At 46.8% G+C, this 27,555-nt stretch overlaps 1 protein-coding gene and 1 long non-coding RNA gene across 6 annotated transcripts in view; both read left to right on the top strand.

The window, feature by feature from the left end:
- The window catches only part of FBXO47 (F-box protein 47), an 873,621-nt gene that overhangs the window by 528,450 nt on the left and 317,616 nt on the right, over nt 1-27,555 (top strand). The window lies entirely within an intron of this gene.
- Nucleotides 14,316-22,079, top strand: LOC135057771 (uncharacterized). The gene is made up of 3 exons (XR_010244356.1): nt 14,316-14,574; nt 21,734-21,883; nt 21,993-22,079. It is a non-coding gene; the product is annotated as an uncharacterized LOC135057771 (long non-coding RNA).

The following is a 27,555-nucleotide window of genomic DNA, read 5'->3' as shown; positions in this document are numbered from 1 at the left end:
ATTCAGTAAGGCCGATTCTAAACCTCAAATCATTGAACCCGTACTTACGAGTGTTCAAATTCAAGATGGAATCTCTGAGAGCAGTGATCTCAGGTCTGGAGGAGGGGAAATTCCTAGTGTCTCTTGATATCAAGGATGTGTACCTTCATATTCCGATCTTGCCGCCTCATCAGGCTTATCTACGGTTTGAAAAACACAAAAACGGGGAATACCGCACAGGATCACTCCTTATCCTAATCCCCTTTAAAAAAAGGAAGGGGAAGGGTTACAAATTCAACAACTATAGTTGTATAAGGAGATGACATTTGGATAAGCAGCCAACTACCTTGATTCAATTACTGATGTCGAATCGGCACACTTAATCATATAGGGGTTGGTGGTGCTCCCTAGAGTCAGAAAACGTATATTTGTCTGGAGAAAAAAGAAGACTCTGTATTGGGGGCACTCTTAACTCATACTGAATCCAGGGTAATCATGTCAGTATTAGTCTAAAATGTACCTTTTATTAATTCACATTAAAACATCAAGGCAAATTTGTTTAGCATAAGATGTAGGACAAAAAACAAACACACAATTTTTTTTTTACATTGTACGATTCTAAGAGAATAGGTATTTCTCTAGATAATGGGCTAATGCCTTCAATCAGCCAATTACTGAATTAAACCCAATAGTTTTTTTGTTAACAGTAACCGGTCACAGCGGACCAGAATGAGTTCATATTATACTGGAATAAATCCTAGTGGTTCAACTGTTCATAGATTTATACAGTGGCGTAACTACTGCCCCCGCAGTCCTCGCGGTGGCTTGGGGGCGAGGGGCTGCGGGGGCGCCACTGACTTTGCACAGATTGACATGCGGACGAGCGCCCGCATGTCAATCTGCGGTCTCCTACCCTCCGCTGCTGTGTTGGAGGGACTCGGAGGGCACATCGCGCGCCTCTCCTGTGTCCCTCCCTGGCTCTCCGGCCGGTCTAATAAAGGAAGTGCCGTTCGTGAGCTCTGATTGGCTCACGAACCGGCACTTCCTTTATTAGACCGGCCGGAGAGCCAGGAGGGACATGGGAGAGGCGCGCGCTGTGCGCTCCGTGTCCCTCCAACACAAAGGGGGGGGGGGGGAGCAGGCACTGTGGGGGAATATCTGGCACTGTGGGGGAATATCTGGCACTGGGGGCATATACCTGGCACTGTGGGGGAATATCTGGCACTGGGGGCATATACCTGGCACTGTGGGGGAATATCTGGCACTGGGGGGCATATACCTGGCACTGTGGGGGAATATCTGGCACTGGGGGCAGATACCTGGCACTGGGGGCATATACCTGGCACTGTGGGGGAATATCTGGCACTGGGGGCATATACCTGGCACTGTGGGGGAATATCTGGCACTGGGGGCATATACCTGGCACTGTGGGGGAATATCTGGCACTGGGGGCATATACCTGGCACTGGGGGCATATATCTGGCACTGTGGGGGAATATCTGGCACTGGGGGCATATACCTGGCACTGTGGGGGAATATCTGGCACTGGGGGCATATACCTGGCACTGTGGGGGAATATCTGGCACTGGGGGCATATACCTGGCACTGAGGGGGAATATTTGGCACTGGGGCGAGCAGGCACTGAGGGGGCATATGTGGCACTGTGGGGGAATATCTGGCACTGGGGGCATATACCTGGCACTGGGGGGAGCAGGCACTGAGGGGGCATATGTGGCACTGTGGGGGAATATTTGGCACTGGGGGGAGCAGGCACTGTGGGGGCATATGTGGCACTGGGGGGGTGGTATATTTGGCACTGGGGGCATGTACCTGGCACTGTGGGGGAATATCTGGCACTGGGGGCATATACCTGGCACTGTGGGGGAATATCTGGCACTGGGGGCATATGTGGCACTGGGAGCACGGCCCTAGTAACAAGCACTACCCCCTAGCAACGAGCATGACACCCAGTGCATGAAACCCCTGGCAACGAGCATGACACCCAGTGCATGAAACCCCTGGCAACGAGCATGACACCCAGTGCATGAAACCCCTGGCAACGAGCACGACACCCTGAGCATGAAAACCCCTGGCACCGTGCATGGAACCAAGAGCATGAAACCGCTGGCAACTAGCATGACACCCAGTGCATGAAACCCCTGGCAACGAGCATGACACCCTGAGCATGAAAACCCCTGGCACCGTGCATGGAACCAAGAGCATGAAACCCCTGGCAACGAGCAGGTAATTTAAAAGTAATTAGAAGCCTTACTGTAGAACTTAATGTGTAATGGGCATTACGGTGTGTGGCATAATGTATCACGGACATTGCGGTGTGTGTCATAATGTGTCAGGCATTACGGTGTGTTGTATACTATATCACGGGCATTGTGGTATGTGGTATAATGTCTCAGGATCATTGTGGTGTGTGTCATAATGTGTCACAGACATTGTATGTGCTATAATGTATCAGGGACATTGCAGTGTGTAGCATAATGTATAACGGGCATTGCGATTCCTGTCATAATGTGTCACAGGCATTACGGTGTGTGGCATAATGTGTCGGGGGCATTACAGTGTGTGCATATTGTGTCATGTGCATTATTGTGTGTGGCATAATGGCTAAGGCCATTGCAGTATGTGGAATAATGTATACTGGGCATTACTATAAGGAGGAAAAATGACAAATAATGTAAGGGGCATGAATCAGGATTATTTTTCTTTCCTGTGGTGGCTAACGTCTGGGCGTGCAGCTTGCAAAACTGGGGTATAAGGTAGTCTTTTCCTGCAATACCACGCCCCTTTACACGAAGCCACGCCCATTTCAACGAAGCCACACCCCTGTTTTGGCGTGCACGCGCCTACGGCCAATTATGGGGGGGGGGGGCGCCGAAGAATTTTCTGGCTTGGGGGACAAAAATTTCTAGTTACGCCACTGGATATATAGCACACTCATGTGATAGATAAATGTAAGTGCTTTAATGAATTAATTAATCCATACACTCTATTATTGGATGTTCCTAGTTGTTCCAATCACACAACTTTGTTACACTGATAAATCTATTTCCATTGAGAACCATATTAATACCCAGAACTTGTCTAATTCAGGAGTATTATGCTTATTAAAGCAAATCACCACAATTACAGGCAGCTCATATATTTTTGCTGGAAGATGGATTCTCTTACCGGTATAGTATGTATATGATACAGAATCTACAATTTTATTAACAGTTCAAACACCTTTTGAAATATGTCATGTATTGTAGCAGCACAGGTCTATAATTCACACTGACTATTAGCAACAAAGTGTCAGTTATACTTGTGTAGTTCACTCATGTATCTAATAGATTGTAAGCTTGCGAGCAGGGCCTTCCTACCTCTGTCTGTCTGTTTTTACCCAGTTTTGTTCTATTACTGTTGTTCTAATTGTAAAGCGCAACGGAATATGCTGCGCTATATAAGAAACTGTTAATAAAATAAATAATACCTGATACTGTTTCACAATAAATCCCCTTGCTAGTAGGGCATAATATGCATGTCACAAAGCACAGTATCATATATAAAATTCAGTGTGGAGTTAAATATCAGCGGCACCGTATCATGGATAGTGCCTAGTTGTATGTTGTCCAATAAAGCGATATATCACACAAAATGAATACATTCCAATTTAGCAGTGAGCAGCAAAACAGTATTTAACACGGTTCATTTTCCAATGTTTGGATTAGGCAGTGTAGAGACCTATACAGCCCTTATATATAGGGAACAACGGAACATCAAATGGAAATTTTGAAAATCCCCTATTGCAACATAACCAGCAACGTCATGCCCAATATCAGTGCAGGGCGGCAAACCATTGCATGGGCACAATTTGGACCCGTATGAACAATAGATTGTGTGTAATAGATAGGGGTTCCAAATGAGAAATATTGGATAGAGACAGTCCAGCAAATTAAATTGATGCTGACATCTGCTGTCTCACCTTCTTAACCACCTGGAAACAGGTTAGATCAGAGGAGGGTGGATGAGAGTGCCGGCAGGGCATTTGCTGGCGTGAAAGGAAAGTATAGCAGCCTTTCTGCTGTTTCCGTTAGAGCGTTGCTGACATCCTGATATCACTGACATTGCAGGATATCATGCCGCAATTCGGAAATGAGAGAAGGCTGGAAAGGGGAGAGCATTGGTTCCGTCAGAGTGTATTTCTACCACAGCGTGTGCATTTATTCACCTAACTTGGTACAATTGAACCTGTTACGATGGCGGCATTAGCATTGGAGAATCAGCGGGTGGATGACTCGTTTCGCCTGCAGGCTTGCTCACATCTCTGGCACCGTCAGTATCTATGGTTTGCCCTGCAGGACTGTCACTACCAGTTCCAGGCCCTGCCATTTGGTCTCTCCATGGCACCGAGAGTGTTCACCAAAGTGATGGCAGAGATGATGATACTACTCCGCAAATGAGGAGTGAACATAATTCCGTACCTGGATGATCTTCTGATAAAAGCACCGTCCAGGAAGCAGTTGTTGGAGAACATTGGTCTCTCAACCAGACTACTCCTAGTTCATAGGTGGATTCTGAACCTACCAAAATCTCACCTAGAACCAAAGCAAAGGCCTCATTTTCTGGGAATGATACTGGACACAGAGTCTCAGAAAGTGTTCCTTCCCTTGGAATAGGCAATGGTAATCCAGTTGATGGTTCGGGCCGTCTTGAAGCCGACCCGGATATCGGTACATCTTTGCATATGCCTTCTGGGGTAAATGGTGGCTTCTTATGAAGCAATTCAGTACGGAACGTTTCATGCGAGGCCCTTCCAGCTGGATCTGTTGGACAAATGGTCTGGATCGCATCTTCACATGCACCAGAGGATTCGTGTATCACCAAAAGCCAGGATCTCCTTCCCTTGGTGCTACACACTTCTCACCTGGTCGAGGGTCGGAAGTTCGGGATTCAGAATTGGATTCTGCTAACTACAGACACAAGCCACAGAGGTTGGGGTGCAGTCACCCAGGGGGTACAGTTTCAGGGAAGATGGGCAAGTCAGAAAGTTGTTCTCCCAATAAACATCCTTGAACTCAGTGCTATCTACAACGCCCTTATGCATGCTTCATCTCTTCTTCAGAATCATTCAGGTCCAGTCCGACAATGTGATGGCGGTAACGTACATAAACCGACAGGGCGGAATGAAAAGTAGAGCCGCAATGTCAGAGGTGTCAAGAATTCTCCTTTGGGTGGAAAAACATGCCGTGGCATTGTCTGCGATTTTCATTCTGGGAGTAGACAACTGGGAAGCAGACTTCCTCAGCAGACACGACCTGCACCAGGGGGAATGGGGCCTCCACACGGAGGAGTTCCAGTGGTTAACACATCGGTGGGGGTATCCACAAATTGACATGATGGCCTCTCAACTCAACAAAAAGCACCAGCGATATTGTTCCAGGTCGAGGGACCCACAGGCAGTAGCGGTAGATGCCCTGACAACTCATTGGGTATACCAGCTGGTGTACTTGTTTCCTCCCATTCTTCTGATCTGAAGAATTCTAAAAAGAATAAAAAGAGAAAAGGTTCAAGCAATCTTCATTGCTTTGCACTGGCCACGAAGGGCCTGGTATGTGGATCTTCCTGAGATGCTGATCGAAGATCCGTGGCTTCTACCTCTTAGAGAGGATCTTCTGCAACAGGGTCGTTCATCTATCAAGACTTACCACGGCTACGTTTAATGGCATGGAAGTTGAACGGCTGATTCTAGCCAGGCGAGCGATTTCTGACAAGGTCATTCCGACTATGATCCAAGCCAGGAAGGGGGTAACGTCTAAACATTACCATTGTATCTGGAAGAAATATGTCTCTTAGTGTGAGAGTAGACAATATTCTACGGTGGAATTTCATGGGACTTTTCCTGCTGTTTCTGCAGTCGGGAGTGGATGTGGACCTACGCCTAGGCTCCATTAAAGTTTAAATTTCGGCCTTGTCTATTTTCTTTCAGAAACAATTGGCTTCTCTTCCTGAGGTCCAGATGTTCTTGAAAGGTGTTCTGCACATCCAACCTCCCTTGTGCCTCCTACGGCACCTTGGGATCTCAATTTTGTACTGCTGTTCCTTCAATCGGACTGGTTTGAACCGTTACAGGAGGTAGACGTAAAGTACCACTATTGGCCTTGTCTTCAGCAAGACATGTGTCGGAGCTGGGGGCATTGTCTTACAAGAGCCACTACTTAATTTTCCATGAGGACAGAGCTGAACTCAGGACTCGTCAACAATTTCTTCCTAAGGTGGTGTCCGCGTTTCACATCAGCCAGCCTTTTGTGGTTCCAGTTGTTACGGACACCTCTGCTACTTCAAAGTCTTTCGATGTTGTAAGGGCTTTGAAGGTCTATGTAAAGAGAAAAGCTTGTCACAGGAAATTGGACTCGCTGTTCGTTCTTTATGATCCCAATAAGATTGGATATCCTGCTTCAAAGCAGTCAATTGCACGCTGGATCAGGCTTACTATCCAGCATGCTTATACCACGGCAGGTTTGCCAATTCCAAAATCTGTTCAAGCACACTCTACTAGATTGGTGGGTTTCTCTTGGGCGGCTGCCCGGGGTGTCTCAGCTTTACAGCTCTGCCGTGCAGCTACTTGGTCGGGTCCGAACACGTTTGCTAAGTTTTACAAGTTTGATACTTTGGCCTCTGAGGACCTTCAGTTTGGTCAATCAGTTCTGCAGGAACCTCAGCACTCTCCCGCCCAGTTTGGGAGCTTTGGTACTTCCCGATGGTACTAAATAGATTCCCAGTAGGGGGGCGTGGCCTGATTGGATATGGAGTAGGACGTGTTCTCCTAGCTCCCCAGCCAACAATATCCTGACTAGATCCTGTTGCCCCTGAGTGACTACCTAAGTGGCCCTGGACGGCTGTCTGAATGCCTGCTGTCTGATCTGGGCTACGTTTTACTGGGATTCTGTGCCCTGTGTCCCTGCTGGGACCGTTTATAAGAGTGTGCTGGACCCGACCTGCATGAGACCGGCGCCATCTTGGACGGCGCTGCCCGGGAGCTGTACCACTCCTCTCCCACCCGGCTTGCCTAACATACCTCACGGCCGGCGAGAGTGTGGTACGGGGGCCCCGCCGCTTGTACAACTCGTCGCTCCGCTCCTCTTCCCCGCCGGACGGCCGGGACACTTGTCGCGGCTGAGCTGACTGCAGGGAGCCGCCGGGCGCCATCTTGCGGTTGGCAGGCAGCGTGTACGGAGCTCCGCCGCCCGCCCCTGACAGTCCTGGGTGAAATCTGGATGTGAAACAGCCCGTGCGCCGGCCGGAGAGCACCCCCGCTGTATGGTTGACGAGCCTTGCCCCCCTGAGCGATATAACACAGGCTGCACTGTTTGTGGGGTTTTCCGGGCGCCATCTTGTGGTTGGCAGAGGGCTTGGTTCAGCTCCTGACCACACCTCTCCTGCTGGAAGTGTCTCTCACATGTTATTTGAGCTGTTGAACCTGACTGAAGGCTGGAGACTAATACTGAGAGCCCTGCATTGCTCTACCTCAGCAACAATACCAAGATTACTGGTCCTTCTATATATATATATTTGTCCCACACCTCTTGGCCCTCTCACAACGTGCTAGTACCTGCACCCCCTCTCTTTGCCTGCATTGCTTTGATATATATCTGGTCGGGTACGGCGGCACTGTGTTATCCAAAATGGTGAAAGGCCGCCAACAAAACGCGGCGGCGGGCGCAATGGAGAAGTTTGTTCGCAATCCCGGTCCCCAACAACAGAGGAGGGAAACTACACAAGATGAGTCTTCACCCCCCTCTCCTGCACACAGTTATGCCTCATCAGAACCGCCCGATGCTGCATTACAAAGAGTGTTGGATGCCGTGACAGCTAGTGAGGCCCGCTTGGCTGATAAAATTGGACAGGTGCAGTCCGACCTCTCCATTATCCATCAAGACCTGCAAAGGGTGAGAGAGAGGGTGGGTGAGGCCGAAACCCGTATCTCCAATGTCGAGGATACTGTCACCCCGCTGGGACGGCGAACTGATACTTTGGAGTCTCAGATGACTGATGTGCGCAAAAAACTAACGGATATGGAGGGACGCCTACGTCGCAATAATGTCCGTTTCATCGGTTTGCCCGAGAAGGAGGAGGGCTCGTCTCCTGAGGAATTTCTAGAAACATGGCTTCGGAAGGCATTTGGATCCGATGAATTCTCGCCTCATTTCACCATAGAACGAGCTCATAGAGTTCCGATGCGCCCATTGCCTCCGGGGGCTCCGCCTCGTACCTTCATCGCCAAGTTCCTCCACTTCCGCGACCGGGACACTGTTTTGAAACTTGCTCGCACGAAAGGCCCCCTAAAGTGGAACGGGTCGCCAATATCGGTCTTCCCAGACTTCGCGATGGAGGTGCAGAAAGATAGAGCTCAATTTCTGCCTGTTAAGAGGAGACTCCGGGAACTCGATCTGCCATACGCCATGCTCTTTCCATCACGATTACGAGTGGTAGCTGATGGTGAAACCAAATTTTTTGCGGCTCCTCGAGAGGCGATGGTATGGCTGGATAGACGCTTCCCGGCGAGAAGGGCTCTTGCTGATCCGTGATTAATTCCTGTGACTTTAGTTGCAAGAGATTCTCTGTACGGGATAAGATTATCTGCATATATACTGGGGGGATGCAGGATGTGGGGGGGAAAAATGTTTAAGTATCTAAATGCTGCTCCCTGAGGATGTGGGGGTGGTGGGGGGGATAATTATTTACCTGATTTTCTGTTTTGGTTCTCTCCTCATACTGACCAATTACTATACTTATATTGCTGAGATGCGGGAGAGGGGGGGCTGGGGGAGAGGAGGGATATATCTATGGTCCGAATATATCCGATTGTATTTTGTTCTAAGTCCCGGGGGGAGACTTTGTATGTTTCGCCCCTTTTTCTATCTTATAGGGGTGATTTAGTCTAATGGCTGGGGATGTTTTGTTTTGTTTGTGTTTTGTTTTCTCTTTCTTAGGGCCATTATATTCTTGGCTCCACCCAGAGTATAACTCGTGTGCTCTGGGTTTGAGCCGGTGTTAGGTTAAGGGATCCAGGTATGCTGCAGGTTGGGAGTAGTGTACAGGGTGGGGGGAGGGGGGAAGTTCAAGGCTACGGTTATTGTTTGTATGGATGTTTGGAATTTGAGTATGTATGGCTTACGAATCTATTCATTGAGCGGTGGTGCCTTGTACTTGTATGCAGTGAGGGGGGATCTGGCTGGCCGTGGGCTGTAGCCCCTATTATTATCACAACGACCCATCATGGTTGGACTTAGGATGCTGGCATGGAATGTGCGGGGACTCAATGACAAGATTAAACGATCTCTGGTGCTTAGACAAATTAAGCAGTATGCCGCTGATGTGATATGTCTTACGGAGACCCACCTGGTGGGCAGCAAGACCCTGGCCATTAAAAGACCTTGGGTGGGGTGGGCATTCCATTCTACACACACCTCTGCCTCTCGGGGAGTCTCTATCCTTGTAAAGAAGTCTGTTCCCTTTGTGGTGGAGTCAGTACAAACGGACCCATGGGGGAGATATGTGTTTTTAAAGTGTAAGATCCACTGTACCCCTTTGCTTTTACTGTCCGTGTATGTGCCTCCCCCGTACTCTTCCGATGTCTTGAAAAAAGTTGCAGGGTTTATGGCATTGTCACCGGGAATACCTGTGGTTTGTATGGGGGATTTCAACAATGTATTAGATAAAGCGATGGATAGATTCTCTACTAATCCCTCTGGTCCACATTCTGGTAGGAATAGCTTTGCTGATGTTGTGTCGGGGCTGGGCCTGGTCGATCCCTGGAGACTGAGACATCCATCTGTTAAACAATATTCATGTTTCTCACATTCCCATTCCTCGTTCTCTAGGATTGACCTGGCTCTTCTCTCGAGAGATCTGATTCCTAGGGTTCGGGATAGCAAATATGAGACTAGGGGTATATCGGATCACTCCCCTTTAACACTGATCCTGGATTTTAATTGCTCTAGAGGCCAGGCAGTGTGGAAGTTTAATCCGTTCTGGCTAGTACATATGGGAGATGGCTCCGACTTGGTGGCTGCGTGGCGGGAATTTTTCGAGATAAACACGGCTGGGCAGCCTATCTCTAATATATGGGATGCGTTTAAGGCCTTTTTGCGGGGAACCCTAATTAAACGAGTGGCTAATTTAAAAAACGTTTTCAGGCACCGGGAGTCCGAACTGGAGACCCTAAGTGTTACTGCAGAAGCACAATATTTACAAGATTGTTTAGATAGTTCCAAATCTGCATGGTTGTCAGCTCAGGGGGAATGGAGGGAATATCTAATGGAAAAGACTCAGCATAGACTCCTCTTCTCCTCTCACGCCTTTTACGCCTCCGGGGATAGGCCGGGATCATATCTAGCCTCCCTGGCACGGGGTGAGAGACCCTTTAATACTGTGGCTGAAATTGAGGCCTCAGACGGTACCACTTTATCGCAGACCCCACAGATTGCGTCGGAATTCGTGTCGTATTATAGGCGATTATACAGTTCTAAACTAGAATGTACCCCGATACAATTAGACGAATATCTACAGACTATACAGCTCCCCTTGCTGACCTGTGAGGCGCATGACTTCCTCGAGGCACCTATCTCGCCAGAGGAGATTGTGGCTGCGATTAATGCTGCTCCCAATGGGAAGGCTTCGGGGCTAGACGGCATACCGTCTGAGCTATATAAACGACATTTAGATTTTTTTGTCCCCCAATTACTTGAGTTATATAATCAGATATTCACACAGGAATCCCTCCCTTTATCTATGGCAGAGGCATTGATTATCGTCCTTCCGAAGCCCGATAAGGACCATAGGAAGGTTGATTCTTATAGACCTATCTCCCTTCTACCGACCGACATTAAAATTCTGGCCAAAGTCCTGGCATGTAGATTAAATCAGGTCATTACGCAGCTCATACACCCAGATCAGACGGGGTTTATGCCCAATAAATCAACATCCATTAATCTTAGACGATTATTTACCCATCTCCAGGTCTCCCGTGAGGCTCCCTCATCCATAGTAGTATCATTGGACGCCGCTAAGGCCTTTGACTCCGTGGAATGGGAGTATTTGTGGAGGGTCATGCACAAGTTTGGTATAGGCCCTAGCTTTATCAAATTCGTCCGATTGATGTATTCCTCTCCCCTGGCTAGGGTGGCAGTGAACGGTTTTGTATCACATTCCTTTCCATTGTCTAGAGGTACTCGTCAGGGATGCCCAGTGTCCCCTACCCTGTTTGCTATAGCCATTGAACCCCTTGCATGTCTTCTGCGAGCGAACCCTGAGTTTTTTGGATATACTGTAGGCACCAGGGAGGAGAAAATAGCTCTATATGCCGATGACATCCTGCTATTTGTGGATCGCTATGCTGAGTCTATGCCTAAGATTTTAGATATTGTTGATCAGTTCGGATGTTACTCCGGGCTCCTGATCAACTGGGAGAAATCCTTCATTATCCCGCTTCAGGGCGAGGTCCCTGCCTCCCCATTGGTTGATCTCCCACTAAGATGGGTAAATTCCTTTAAATATCTGGGCATTTGGGTATCTAACGACCCTCATAAATTTACTTCCCTTAATATTACACCGCAAATATCTTATCTTCGCAATAAAGTGAAGGTCTGGGGGAAACTGCCCCTGACAGTTACAGGGAGGGTTAACATGGTGAAAATGGTTTTTCAACCCAAACTCCTGTATATTCTACAACAATCCCCAGTATACATCCCCCAGAAAACTTTCAAACAGATAGATGGGTTGCTGTCCTCCTTGGTCTGGGCTAGTAAACGGGCACGGTTGGCACTTAATACTTTGACCAGGCCCAAAACCCTCCTAGCCTCACTCACACTTTTAACCAGATCCTGGGCGCTATATGATATCTCTTGGCTTGGACGCTTAGCTGCGTTCAAAATGTCCCTCCTTCCCAAGTTGATGTACCTTTTCCGTACGATACCTTACTCTTTTCCTAGCCGATACATTGATAAATTTACGGCCATTATGGTAAAGTATATATGGGCAGCCCGGGCCCCTAAAATAGCTCGCACACGGATGGTCCTACCCAAGACTTTGGGAGGACTGGCGATGCCAGATCTTACACTTTATCATGAGGCGTGCACATTAGCACATATAAGGATGTTTGGAACAGCTGGATTAGACTTGGGATGGGCTAGCCTGGAGAGAGAAGCCTGTACGGCTTACCCGTTGGGGGACATTCTACATACCCCTAAGAGTCTTCGCCCATCTCCTTTACCAACACTTCCCTCCACTCGTACCTCACTGCAAACATGGGACAAATTAGTGGCGAAACTGACTGCTACACCACCTACCTTTACATCTATTTCTCTCCGTGCCCTGATGAAACTAGTCCCAAATTTGAATATCTCTCGATGGTATTTATGTGGCATCTCTACACTGAGTGATTTATTAGACGGTTCAGTATTGCTTCCTTTCCCTGTCTTGCAATCTAAATTTTCCCTACCTGATTCCTCACGACTGAACTATTACCAAATTAGTCATTGGTGGAGCTCGCTCCCGGTGGCCGCCAGAGATGTTCATCCATATACTCAACGAGTTTACGCTAGACTGAATGTGACAGATTCTAAGGGAGACATATCCTTTTGGTACAACGTTCTTGTGGCACTATTGCCCAACCCTAAAGTCAAAGCGCAGATTAAGTGGGAGAGGGATTTGGGCTTCGGATTGTCCGACCTCCAATGGAGCACCATCTATTCATCTACACACACTATGTCTAAGTGCCTTAACCACACTGAGATGCACACAAAGTTGTTGAACAGACTTTATTTCACCCCAGATAGACTCCATGGGGGAAATTTACTAAGCTCCCGATTTTGACCGAGATGCCGTTTTTTCTTCAAAGTGTCATCTCGGTAATTTACTAAACACTAATCACGGCAGAGATGAGGGCATTCGTAATTTTTTGCAAGTCCAAGTAAAAAATTACGAATGAATACACCATCGGTCAAATTACGCCTGTTTAGATATGAATCTCGGTCATTTACTAACCATTCGTAATTGTAATTGTTGCCGTGAAAATGCAATCGCGGCCGCGAAAAATTACAAATCGTAATTTTTTCCTAAAAAAAAACGCGCCAGCATTTGAAAAGCGTGTTTACATGTGTACTCAATTATCCATTACTCACACCTGAATGTTTGGCCCTATAAAAGTGTTCCAGGCACATTTTGAACTTCTCTCACTCTGAAATGGCGGCTGTGGTGTGTGGCAATGATTTTTTGTTTGCTGTGGGATACCTTAGACTGCTCCATGAGGCTTCCAGGAATCAGGCCCAGGTAAGTGAACATGGTCAACAGGTTGTCCAGGTACCGCGGAGGCTGCGCCAGCCTCGTTTTTTTAGAGGGCGTTTAAACTTAAATGCATTGTCCGATGATAGGGTCATACAGATGTTCCGCCTAAATAGAAACAACATTTTCCACCTGTATGACCTTGTCAAACTGGGCATAGACCCTGAGACAGCACGCTCTCGCTCTGTCTCAGGCCTACACAAACTCCTGGCTGTGTTACACTTTATGGCTACTGGGAGCTTCCAGGCTGTGGCAGGCGACGTCATTGGTATCTCACAGCCCACCTTTTCCAGATATTTGATGCAGGTGAGTCTAAAAATACATAGGCGGTTATGTCTAAGTGTTGCTTCTGTAAGTTCAAACAACACAGTATTGTAGAGAATACCTAACATGACACTCACCTTAGCTTCTTTAATGTCCACTCAGGTTTTGGATGTGTTGGAGCCACACATTAATGCCTCAATCTGCTTCCCTACCGAGGAGTCGGAGTGGAGTGCTGTCAGGGTAGCTTTCTATGAGCTTGCTGGCATGCCCAATGTGCTGGGGGCCATAGATTGCACACACGTTCAGCTGAGATCACCTAAGGGCCGCCAATATATATATACTAATAGACATCTGTCCCAATCAACTAATGTCCAGGTGGTCTGTGATGCAAACTTAAAAATTATGAGTGTTGTTGCAGGTTACCCTGGTGGCTGCCATGACTCCTTCATCCTCAGTCAGTCATCGCTCTTCGATAAATTTGAGGCCGGACAAATGCCTGATGGCTGGCTGTTGGGTATGTTTAAAATGTTTTGTGTGTATGTCTTTTATCCACAAACTCGAGTTATGATTAGGTGAAAGAATAATCTAACATATGTACTAATGTGGACTATATCTGTTTTTCAGGTGATGGGGGTTACGGCTGCTACTCTTGGCTCCTTACTCCATTGTCCCAACCTGATTCTCCTGCTGAACACAGTTACAATCATGCACATAAGGCTATGCGGAATGTGATAGAAAGATGTTTTGGTGTGCTGAAGTCACGGTTTCGGTGTCTGGATAAATCTGCTGGCCTTTTGTTGTATAGTCCCTCAAAGGTGACTAGAATTGTGTTCTGCTGCTGTTTTCTCCATAATCTGTGTTTAACCCAACATCTGGCACATGATGAGGGAGAAAGCAGTCGGCAAGCAGAGGAGTTAGACCCATCTGGTGACAGTGTGAGTACATATGTAGGGAGGCAGGTACGGCAAGAAGTGATCCTGCGCTATTTTTCAGGTCAGTTTTAGTAGGCTGTAATTATCCTTGACTAAACACTTTGCACTACTTTCTATTGTGTGTTTTGTTACTTACTGTTTGTAGTTTATAGTGGTGTGTCCATTGTACTTAGTTTATGCTAAAAATACATTTTCAGTCATTACCCATGAAAAACATACATACATACAGAGCAGCTTCGACAATGTTTGAGACGGACACAGGAAGTTGTGTGTTTGTCAAATACAAATTTTTATTTTGCCAATCACATTGGGGTTATTTTTTCCGCTTGTGTGTGCTGGGTGCTGAGCTTTGTGCTGGCTCACTGGCACGTGCTCTGGAGGAACGCCGAACAGGGGAGGTTACTGGCGTTTGGATAGGGGTCGTGGTCCCCGAGCTGGAGGTTACTTGTTGAGCTCCCATCAATGAAATATTGCTGCTCAAATTATTAAGGCTTGCAATCAGCTGAGTGTTGGTTGCAGTGTGGCTGGCTACAATCCTGGATAACGACTCATTCACCACTTGGTTGTGCTGAATGAGCTGAACGGGTGCCTGCTGATGGCGCTGTTGCTCATCTATGATGCGCGATAAATGAGCAAGCATTTGGCTGTTGTCAGCCCTTATTTGCTCCATTGAGGTTGCCATTCGCCCTACTTGTACAATCAGTCTGCCCGAGTTGCGACTAATACGCGGTAGATGATGGGGCAGACTGGCAAGGTGTTGTGTATGTGCGGTCAGGCTGGCATTGCTTTGGGCCTGTTGGCTTGTCCAACTGGCCCAAAAATCATCTGGTATTTGGCTTGGGGGCGGAGCTTGTGCCAGTTGTGGACTGATGGAGGCTTGGGGGATATCCTGCAGCTGTATTGGCTGGCTTGGGTCAACAGGTGTAAGTTGCAGTGTGATGGTTGCCTGTTGGTCTTGTCCCTGCTGGTCCACGTCGGCCATCAAGCTGGGCTCTGTATGGGGTGGCCAACATGCAATGTTTATTTGTAAATTTTTAGCAAGGCTACTTCTACACATTACTACATTCATAATAATAAGAATTTACTTACCGATAATTCTATTTCTCGGAGTCCGTAGTGGATGCTGGGGTTCCTGAAAGGACCATGGGGAATAGCGGCTCCGCAGGAGACAGGGCACAAAAGTAAAGCTTTTACAGGTCAGGTGGTGTGTACTGGCTCCTCCCCCTATGACCCTCCTCCAGACTCCAGTTAGGTACTGTGCCCGGACGAGCGTACACAATAAGGGAGGATTTTGAATCCCGGGTAAGACTCATACCAGCCACACCAATCACACCGTACAACTTGTGATCTAAACCCAGTTAACAGTATGATAACAGAGGAGCCTTTGAAAGATGGCTTCCTAAACAATAACCCGAATTAGTTAACAATAACTATGTACAAGTATTGCAGATAATCCGCACTTGGGATGGGCGCCCAGCATCCACTACGGACTCCGAGAAATAGAATTATCGGTAAGTAAATTCTTATTTTCTCTATCGTCCTAAGTGGATGCTGGGGTTCCTGAAAGGACCATGGGGATTATACCAAAGCTCCCAAACGGGCGGGAGAGTGCGGATGACTCTGCAGCACCGAATGAGAGAACTCCAGGTCCTCCTTTGCCAGGGTATCAAATTTGTAAAAATTTACAAACGTGTTCTCCCCTGACCACGTAGCTGCTCGGCAGAGTTGTAATGCCGAGACCCCTCGGGCAGCCGCCCAAGATGAGCCCACCTTCCTTGCGGAATGGGCCTGAACAGATTTAGACTGTGGCCGGCCTGCCACAGAATGTACAAGTTGAATTTTGTTACAAAACCAACGAGCAATCGACTGCTTAGAAGCAGGTGCACCCAACTTGTTGGGTGCATACAGTATAAACAGCGAGTCAGATTTTCTGACTCCAGCCGTCCTTTAAATGTATATTTTTTAAGGCTCTGACAACGTCCAACAACTTGGAGTCCTTCAAGTCGTCTGTAGCCGCAGGCACTACAATAGGCTGGTTCAGGTGAAACGCTGATACCACCTTAGGGAGAAAATGCGGACGCGTCCGCAGCTCTGCCCTATGTCGAATGGAAAATTAAATAAGGGCTTTTATAAGACAAAGCCGCCAGTTCAGATACTCTCCCGGCCGAAGCCAGGGCCAGTAACATAGTCACTTTCCATGTGAGATATTTCAAAACCACATTCTTTAGTGGTTCAAACCAATTGGATTTGAGGAAATCTAAAACTACATTTAGATCCCACGGTGCCACCTTAGGCACCACAGGAGGCTGTATATGCAGTACTCCTTTGATAAAAATCTGGACCTCAGGGACTGAGGCCAATTCTTTGTGGAAGAATATTGATAGGGCCGAAATTTGAACCTTAATAGATCCCAATTTGAGACCCATAGACAATCCTGATTGCAGGAAATGTAGGAAAACGACCCAGTTGAAATTCCTCCATCGGAGCACTCCGCTGCTCGCACCACGCAACATATTTTCGCCAAATACGGCGATAATGCTTCGCGGTGACTTCCTTCCTTGCCTTTATCAAGGTAGGAATGACTTCTTCTGGAATGCCTTTTCCTTTTAGGATCTGGCATTCAACGCCATGCCGTCAAACGCAGCCGCGGTAAGTCTTGAAAAAGACAAGGACCCTGCTGAAGCAGGTCCCTTCTCAGAAGTAGAGGCCACGGATCGTCCGTGACCATCTCTTGAAGTTCCGGGTACCAAGTCCTTCTTGGCCAATCCGGAGCCACTAGTCTTACTCCTCTTTGCCGTATAATCCTCAATACCTTTGGTATGAGAGGCAGAGGAGGAAACACATATACCGACTGGTACACCCAAGGTGTTACCAGCTCGTCCACAGCTATTGCCTGCGGATCTCTTGACCTGGCGCAATACCTGTCCAGTGTTTTGTTGAGGCGAGACGCCATCATGTCCACCATTGGTTTTACCCAACGGTTTAATAGCATGTGGAAAACTTCTGGATGAAGTCCCCACTCTCCCGGGTGAAGGTCGTGTCTGCTGAGGAAGTCTGCTTCCCAGTTGTCCACGCCCGGGATGAATACTGCTGACAGTGCTATCACGTGATTCTCCGCCCAGCGAAGGATCCTGGCAGCTTCTGCCATTTCCCTCCTGCTTCTTGTGCCGCCCTGTCTGTTTACATGGGCGACTGCCGTGATGTTGTCCGACTGGATCAACACCGGTCTTCCTTGAAGCAGAGGTTCCGCCTGGCTTAGAGCATTGTAGATTGCTCTTAGTTCCAGAATGCTTATGTGAAGAGACTTTTTCAGGCTCGACCACACTCCCTGGAAATTTCTTCCCTGTGTGACTGCTCCCCAGCCTCTCAGGCTGGCATCCGTGGTGACCAGGATCCAATCCTGTATGCCGAATCTGCGGCCCTCCAATAGATGAGCCTCCTGCAACCACCACAGAAGGGATACCCTTGTCCTCGGCGACAGGGTTATCCGCAGGTGCATCTGAAGATGCGACCCTGACCATTTGTCCAACAGATCCCTTTGCATGGAATCTGCCGAAAGGGATTGCTTCGTAAGAAGCTACCATTTTTTCCCAGGACTCTTGTGCATTGATGTACAGACACCTTTCCTGGTTTTAGGAGGTTCCTGACCAGGTCAGATAACTCCTTGGCTTTTTCTTCGGGAAGAAAAACCTTTTTCTGAACTGTGTCCAGAATCATCCCCAGGAACAGCAGACGAGTTGTCGGCATTAATTGGGATTTTGGAATATTCAGAATCCATCCGTGCTGCTTTAGCACCTCTTGAGATAGTGCTAAACCCATCTCTAGCTGTTCTCTGGACCTTGCCCTTATTAGGAGATCGTCCAAGTATGGGATAATTAATACGCCTTTTCTTCGAAGAAGAAATATTATCTCGGCCATTACCTTTGTAAAGACCCGAGGTGCCGTGGACAAACCAAACGGCAGCGTCTGAAACTGATAGTGACAGTTTTGTACAACGAACCTGAGGTACCCCTGGCGTGAGGGGTAATTGGAACGTGGAGATACGCATCCTTGATGTCCAAGGATACCATAAAGTCCCCTTCTTCCAGGTTCGCTATCACTGCTCTGAGTGACTCCATCTTGAACTTGAACTTCTTTATGTATAGGTTCAAGGACTTCAGATTTAGAATAGGCCTTACCGAGCCATCCGGCTTCGGTACCACAAATAGAGTGGAATAATACCCCTTCCCTTGTTGTAGAAGAGGTACCTTGACTATCACCTGCTGAGAATACAGCTTGTGAATGGCTTCCAAAACCGTCTCCCTTTCTGAGGGGGACGTTGGTAAAGCAGACTTCAGGAAACGGCGAGGTGGCTCTGTCTCTAATTTCAACCTGTACCCCTGAGATATTATCTGCAGGATCCAGGGATTTACCTGCGAGTGAGCCCACTGCGCGCTGTAATTTTTGAGACGACCGCCTACCGCCCCCGAGTCCGCTTGCGAAGCCCCAGCGTCATGCTGAGGCTTTTGTAGAAGCCGGGGAGGGCTTCTGTTCCTGGGAAGGAGCTGCCTGTTGCTGTCTCTTCCCTCGTCCTCTGCCTCGTGGCAGATATGAATAGCCCTTTGCTCTCTTATTTTTAAAGGAACGAAAGGGCTGCGGTTGAAAGGTCGGTGCCTTTTTCTGTTGGGGAGTGACTTGAGGTAGAAAGGTGGATTTCCCGGCCGTAGCCGTGGCCACCAAATCCGATAGACCGACCTCAAATAACTCCTCTACGCATCGCCTGTCCACTGTCGTGTCCATAAAGCTCTTCTGGCCGAAATGGACATAGCACTTACCCGTGATGCCAGTGTGCAGATATCTCTCTGTGCATCACGCATATAAAGAAATGCATCCTTTATTTGTTCTAACGACAGTAAAATATTGTCCCTGTCCAGGGTATCAATATTTTCGATCAGGGACTCTGACCAAACTACCCCAGCACTGCACATCCAGGCAGTCGCAATAGCTGGTCGTAGTATAACACCTGCATGTGTGTATATACCTTTTTGGATATTTTCCATCCTCCTATCTGATGGATCTTTAAGTGCGTCCGTCTCAGGAGAGGGTAACGCCACTTGTTTTGATAAGCGTGTTAGCGCTTTGTCCACCCTAGGAGGTGTTTCCCAGCGCTCCCTAACCTCTGGCGGGAAAGGGTATAAAGCCAATAACTTCTTTGAAATTAGCAGTTTTTTATCGGGGCACCCCACGCTTCATCACACACGTCATTTAATTCTTCTGATTCGGTAAAAACTACTGGTAGTTTTTTCACACCCCACATAATACCCTGTTTAGTGGTACCTGTAGTATCAGCTAAATGTAACATCTCCTTTATTGCCAAAATCATATAACGTGTGGCCCTACTGGAAAATACGGTTGATTCGTCACCTTCACCACCGGAATCAGTGCCTGTGTCTGGGTCTGTGTCGACCGACTGAGGCAAGGGACGTTTTACAGCCCCTGACGGTGTTTGAGGCGCCTGGACAGACACTAATTGAGTGTCCGGCCGCCTCATGTCGGCAAACGACTGCTTAAGCGAGTTGACGCTATCCCGTAATTCCACAAATAAAGGCATCCATTCTGGTGTCGACCCCCTAGGAGGTGACATCCTCATATTTGGCAATTGCTCCGCCTCCACACCAATAACGTCCTCATACATGTCGACACACACGTACCGACACACAGCAGACACACAGGGAATGCTCTATACGAAGACAGGACCCACTAGCCCTTTGGGGAGACAGAGGGAGAGTCTGCCAGCACACACCAAAAAGCGCTATATATGACAGGGATAGCCTTATGATTAAGTGCTCCCTTATAGCTGCTTTTATATTAATATATTGCCATTTATTCTGCCCCCCCTCTCTGTTATACCCTGTTTCTGTAGTGCAGTGCAGGGGAGAGACCTGGGAGCCTTCCTGACAAGCGGAGCTGTGACAGAAAATGGCGCCGTGTGCTGAGGAGATAGGCCCCGCCCCTTTTTCGGCGGGCTCGTCTCCCGCTATTTAGTACATTTAGGCAGGGGTAAATATCTCCATATAGCCTCTGGGGCTATATGTGAGGTATTTTTAGCCTTTTTAAAGGTTTTCATTTGCCTCCCAGGGCGCCCCCCCCCAGCGCCCTGCACCCTCAGTGACTGCCGTGTGAAGTGTGCTGAGAGGAAAATGGCGCACAGCTGCAGTGCTGTGCGCTACCTTAAGAAGACTGCAGGAGTCTTCAGCCGCCGATTCTGGACCTCTTCTTGCTTCAGCATCTGTGAGGGGGCCGGCGGCGTGGCTCCGGTGACCATCCAGGCTGTACCTGTGATCGTCCCTCTGGAGCTTCATGTCCAGTAGCCAAGAAGCCAATCCATCCTGCACGCAGGTGAGTTCACTTCTTCTCCCCTCTGTCCCTCGTTGCAGTGATCCTGTTGCCAGCAGGAATCACTGTAAAATAAAAAACCTAAGCTAAACTCTCTAAGCAGCTCTTTATGAGAGCCACCTAGAATTGCACCCTTCTCGGCCGGGCACAAAAATCTAACTGGAGTCTGGAGGAGGGTCATAGGGGGAGGAGCCAGTACACACCACCTGACCTGTAAAAGCTTTACTTTTGTGCCCTGTCTCCTGCGGAGCCGCTATTCCCCATGGTCCTTTCAGGAACCCCAGCATCCACTTAGGACGATAGAGAAACTCCATTTTTTTACTTTTTGGCGTTGATTTTATAAACTTATAATGTTTTTTATGCTCAAAAACATATATACCAACACAGGCGGCCACATAGACAGATTTGCATAATCCTCACCTAACTAACTCCCCTCCACAGCATTACACTGTTAGATTCCCTCCCCTGACCACGATATAGACTACTTACCTGGATAGTCCAGAGGAGCGGAGCAAGTAAGCCATCTACATACTGGACAGGGGAGATGTGTGAACACTATAATGTTGTGGATGCTTTTTTTTTTTTGGAATTTTATTGTTATTTTATTTAAATGTGCACGTGTGTGGGGCAAATTTTTAAAAAATTCTGATATTTATTAAAAATTATGTTGGCGAGAACATCCACTAAGACCTTATAAAAAATTTTTTTTTCACCTTTAGCAATTGAAGACGTAACATCACATTGCTTGTTCTGGAAAACATGTAATCTCAAAACCAACTAACAACATATTAACTGTACTGTGTATATTATTGCCTATGTGTTTAATTTCTGTTTTTACTCACCAGATAACTGAGGGGATCGGGGCTCATCACTCTGCGAACTCGCCAATAGTGCCAGTGGTGGCTGGGGTGACACTGCCGAAAGTCGTCGCCTGGGTGGGGATGATGGAGCCGCAGATTCCGAGCCAAGACGCCGTGTCTTACTTGGCCTCCTGGGTAAGTGGCCCAAGCCCTGTGATGGGCGCCTTACAGGAGGTCGGCTTCCAGAAGCAGAACCTATGTGAAAATATAAACATTAATATTTTGTACTTCTATGTGTTTGCAGAATATGTGACTACACTGAAGTCTTACCTGCAATCCCAGCCTCATCCTGACTTGTCTGAGGCCTGTCTGGCCGGCTGGTCTGTGGGACTGTTGAAAAAGTGTACCAAACATTATTACCATGCTTTGTGTAAAAAAAACCCCTGCAAAGCCTTATTGTACTGTAACCATCTATTATGTATTGGATAAACAAATAATTTCTGATTAAGAGCTTCAAGCATCATTATTTTGTGGTGTATATCCAAATGTACATGATGTTGCACACAATAAATCTGTTACATTTTAGAATTATGCCTCAGATATTGCAGAGATTGACTACTTGCAAATGTTTCTCAAATTTAATGTTGAAATAATTGCACCGTTTTTCAGAAGTAAATAAATACAAAAATCTTTTTAAAATAAGCAGACAACACAGATGTACAAGCAATATCGTAAAAAAAAAAATTTTTTTTTTTAAAAATTAAAAAGCCATTGCACATGTTTTTGCGCAATATTAAATTTACCAAACAGCCAATGCAAGGTGAAAAAAGCACATTCTAAACACAAACACACCTTAAGGGTGCATAGGCCTGCAATATGTGAAACACAATTTATGCATCCTTTACCCTTTAAAAATGACATTTACAACATTTAGAGGACATTTAAATAAAAATATAACACATCAAACTTACCATCCTGCGTGGGTCGGTCCGAATCCCGGACATGAGTAGCAGACACCACTTCGGCAGGAATCAATGCCCGCACAGGCTCCTCCCAGTCCCGATAGGTGGCCCGGAAAGGGGGGCCACCTCCGGTTTTTCTTGCAGATTTGGCCTCTTTGGCCATCTTGGCCTTGACACGCCGCTTAATATCATAAAACCTCTTGCGGCACGTGTCCTCAGTCCGCCTCACCACACCCTCACTATTCACGGCAAGTATTACTTGCCCCCACAGGACAGACTTCCTGCGGGAGGACACCTTGCCAGCATCCTGACCAAACAATTGGCGATGGTGCTTCATCAGCTCACGCACCAAAGCCATGTTTTCAGCATAGCTGAACTTTATATTCCTGCCAGTCTTGGTAGTGGTGCGTGGCTGCGGAGCCACAACACCATCACTATCACTGGAAAATACAGCAACAGGCACCCCCTCCTCCTCCTCCTCACTAACCTCCTCCCTCTCACTACCCCCCTCCACCTCACTAACAGCCTCCACCTCACTACCAGCCTCCACCTCACTACCAGCCTCCACCTCACTAACCTCCGCCACCACACTGACCTCTGAGTCTGACATGACAAACAACAAAAAACACTGAAAAATCAAAACACAAAACACACTCCTCCACTACTCCTACTACTACACACCACACAGCCAACACACACGCTCACTCACTCACTCACAAACAATGACAAAAGACTGTAAAAAAAAAAACAAGGACAAAAAAGTAGACAAACTGTGAAAAAACAATACTACAAATATGACAAGACTACTTACACACACAGTACAGCACTCAACAATCACCAAACTCCTCTCCAAATCCACCAAAAACTCCACCAAACTCACCAACTCCAAATACACCTTCCTCTCTCCTCTCCACTAGCTAAACCCACCAGGTGCGGTGTGTTTGGGGCGGTTTTATAGTAATATGCACAGACACTCCTCCTTCACGAATACAACCAATCACTGCCGCGTGACGAAAACGAAACTTAGGACTAAAAACGCGGCAGCAATTTCTAAATCACTGCCGTAACAGACATGTGACGCAGTCGTAAAAAAACCCATAAACGCGGCCGCGAAACAGCAAACGCGGCCGCAATCTACAGCAGAAAAGCACGAATGACATCGACATCGGAAGAAACGAAAAATACGAATACGACAGCTTAGTAAATTAGTCGTAATCAATTCAAAAAGTTGCAATTTTACACTGTCGATGTCATTCGTGATTGAACTTGGACATGATTCTGGAAATTACGAATCTTAGTAAATTTACCCCCATGTGTTTTGGCCCTCATGTTCAAAATTCTGTTGGCGGCAATGTGGGGAGGTAGGTGATATTTTCCACATTTTTTGGACTTGTCCCTTACTGGTCCCCTTCTGGGCGGCTGTATTTGACTTAATTAATAATGTTCTTCATACGTCCCTAAACCCCTCCCCAGGTATGGCGTTGCTTCATCTGATGCCGAATACCCTGTCCCCCCGTCACAAATATGTATTGGGTCATATCCTTATAGCGGCAAGAGCAGCTCTGGCGCAAAACTGGAAACAGGCTACATTGCCTCATATTTCAAAGGTTATTCAAAAAATTGATTTCCATTGTGAGATGGAAACACAGTTTGTGGCAATGTCACACCATCCCCCTGCGAAACTACCAGATTGGTCATTATGGCGGGAATATGAATCAAGAAGAGACCGGCCCCAACCCTTACCGACTATCTCCAGTTCTAACTCCAGCTCGTTCCCTTTAAACGAACCGAATGATCCATAAACACTCCGATCTCTCTGTGCTTGTATATGCTTGTGTATTTATATGCAGATGCCATGTTCTAATTTGATACAAAATGAATCTGTTATCATAGATGTTTCCCTCCCTCCTAATTGTTTATAAATGTTTATTACTCCCCCCCCTCTTTCTTTTTGTACCCTACCCTCTTCTTTGTTGTTGAAAAAAAATAATAAAAACTTAATGATGGAAAAAAAAACTTATTGAATTAAAAAAAAAAAAAAAAATAGATTCCCAGTATCCCCTAGGACGTAAGAGAAAATAGGATTTTAATTGCCTACCGGTAAATCCTTTTCTCGTAGTCCGTAGGGGATACTGGGCACCCGCCCGGTGCTTCGTTCTTACTGCTTTGTTACTTGGTTAAGTAATGTTGTTTGGTTCAGCTGTTGCTGTCCCTGTTTGCAAGTTTGGTTAGCATGGCTTTCCTCTTGTTCTAGTTGTGCTGGTTCGAAATCTCACCACTTTCCTTTTCTATGTCCTTCTCTCAAAGTATGTACGTCTCCTGGGCACAGTTTCTTAGACTGAGTCTGGTAGGAGGGGCATAGCGGGTTAGGAGCCAGCACACGTAATTAAACTTCTATAGTGCCCTTGGCTCCAAGTGAACCCGTCTATACCCATGATACTAAATGGATTCCCAGTATGCCCTATGGACTACGAGAAAAGGATCTACTGGTAGGTAATTAAAATCCTATTTTAGCAGAGAAAATATTAGTCACAAAATATTACAAGGCAAAACCAGGTCGGTTGATTACCACTTTAAAAATACGGGCAGACTCGCAGAAATTCCTGAACAGCCTGCACCTCGCAGTCTATTACATATTGCCCCTGGTCTGCAATGTTAGTATTCTTCATTGACTATTATTGCTACTTTACTATATCAATCATTTAACTGTAAGTAAATAATCACTGCTGTGTAGTGAAAATGTTGTATGGACATGGCTGGTTTCCCCTTACAGTTAGAACATTGATTAAGCACTTGGGTATTATGCGAGGGGCAGTATATGGATATGTAAAAAAGATAGGTTATTGTTAATATTTAAATGTAATCTAATTTAGTATATTTCAGGCCTGGAGTTCCAAACATAGTTTCTATCTATCTATCTATCTATCTATCTATCTATCTATCTATCTATCTATCTATCTATCTATCTATCTATCATAGTGGTACTGAGCGCTCCCCCTCTTTCCAACCAAAGTAACCATGTCACACAAGTCTTATTGCACTCCCTCCTCTTGATAAAGGGGTGGCTGCTCTTCTCCAAGTTGCCAGTTGTTTCAAAACAGACTCAATGGTTCATCTGTAAGGAAGTGAAAAAAGCGCCTCTTAATGCAGTATTTTTTAACAACACAGTTTTCATCCACCACCTTCTGACACCTTATCAAAGTGTGCAAGTACAGTGTTAGGTGGTAATCCAACTACCCTCTCTCAAGGTTATATTGGACTTGCTTGAGAAAGGGTTGTTGGATTACCACCTAACACGGTACTTGCACACTTTGATAAGGTGTCAGAAGGTGGCGGATGCAAACTGTGTTGTTAAAAAATACTGCACTAGGAGGTGCTTTTTTCACTTTCTTACCAATATATATATATATATATATATATATATATATATAATAAACACATACACACTGATCTGGGGCATAGCCAAACATCATGGGCTTCATAGTAAAATTGTGAAGGGACCCCAGACCCAGTGCTGTAGGAGACACCTTTTTCTGCAGTGTTTGTTCATGTTATCCCCCATAGTAGTGTCCTAGTTAATGTTATGCCCTATCGTAATGCCATAGCTAATGTTTTGCCCATAGTAGTTTTGCCTTTCATTTTTCACCTCACTTGCAATGGTGATGCTTCAAGTGCTCCATTCCGGGTGGTCTTCAGTATGCCGACTGTCGGGATCCCGGTGCACAGTATACCGGCGCCGGAATCCCGACAGCCGGCATACCGACAATTTTTCTCCCTCGTGAGGGTCCACGACCCCCCTGAAGGGAGAATAAAATAGCGTGGCGCGCCACCGTGCCCACAGCGCGGTGAGCGCAGTGAGCCCGCAAGGGGTTCATTTGCGCTTGCCACGTCGTCGGTATGCCGGCGGTCGGGCTCCCGGCGCCGGTACGCTGGTCGCCAGGAGCCCGGCCGCCGGCATACCATACTACACCCCTCCATTCCTATTGTCCGCATTTGAATCTTAAATATCAGCCCCATATCTGCAATGCCTTCAGGGCTGAAAAAATAGCAGTTTACAATGAGTTTAAAGACAAGGGAGGTGGTTGGGGGACCAGCCAGATCATACTTGGCTAATGCAGAAAATGTAGAGATCTTCTTAATTTTAACACCAATGTCCTAATTCAGATCTGATCGCAGCAGCAAATTTGTTCTCTATTGAGCAAAACCATGTGCACTGCAGGGAGGCAGATATAACAAATGCAGAAAGAGTGTGATTTGGGTGCGTCAGATTGTTTCCGTGCAGGGTAAATACTGGTTGCTTTATTTTGAAACTGCAATTTATATTTCAGTTTGAACACACCCCACCCAAATCTAACTCTCTCTGCACATGTTATATCTGACCCCCCCCCCCCCCCCCCCCTGCAGTGCACATGATTTTGCCCATTAGAGAAGAAAATTTGCTGCTGTGATCAGGTCTGAATTAGGCCCCATGACCCTTTCTGAGACAGTTGTGGGGAAAGCCAATTAGCTGTGGGTCATGCAGCATGAGAAAAAGCTCTGGGTTTCACGCCCTAAGAGTTATTCAATCAAACGTAATTTTTTTCCACATGGTAAACCTTGGGTTTACCCATGCTAACCCTGTGATTCTGAGTAAAATGCTTTCCTTGCTCAGTAAACCATAGAGGGTACCTTTTATTGCTGAAATGTGCACATCTGTTGTTTAATGCGCAGGGTAATCCCTGTTAATTGTCAGGAAATAGTGCCATGTGTAGTTCAACAGCAGCTGGAGTGCCACAGGTTGCCTACTGTGTGACAATTAGACAATTTGGCTGACATGACAGGATCACTATTTGCACATGTGCAGTGGCTTTTCCCTCAGTTGGACACTATACACTATTTATCTATTATGACTGGTCAACGTTACTT

Source organism: Pseudophryne corroboree, chromosome 3 (assembly GCF_028390025.1).
Source record: "Pseudophryne corroboree isolate aPseCor3 chromosome 3, aPseCor3.hap2, whole genome shotgun sequence".
In the NCBI taxonomy this organism is placed as follows: domain Eukaryota; kingdom Metazoa; phylum Chordata; class Amphibia; order Anura; family Myobatrachidae; genus Pseudophryne; species Pseudophryne corroboree.
This window is presented reverse-complemented; position numbering and strand designations above follow the sequence as displayed.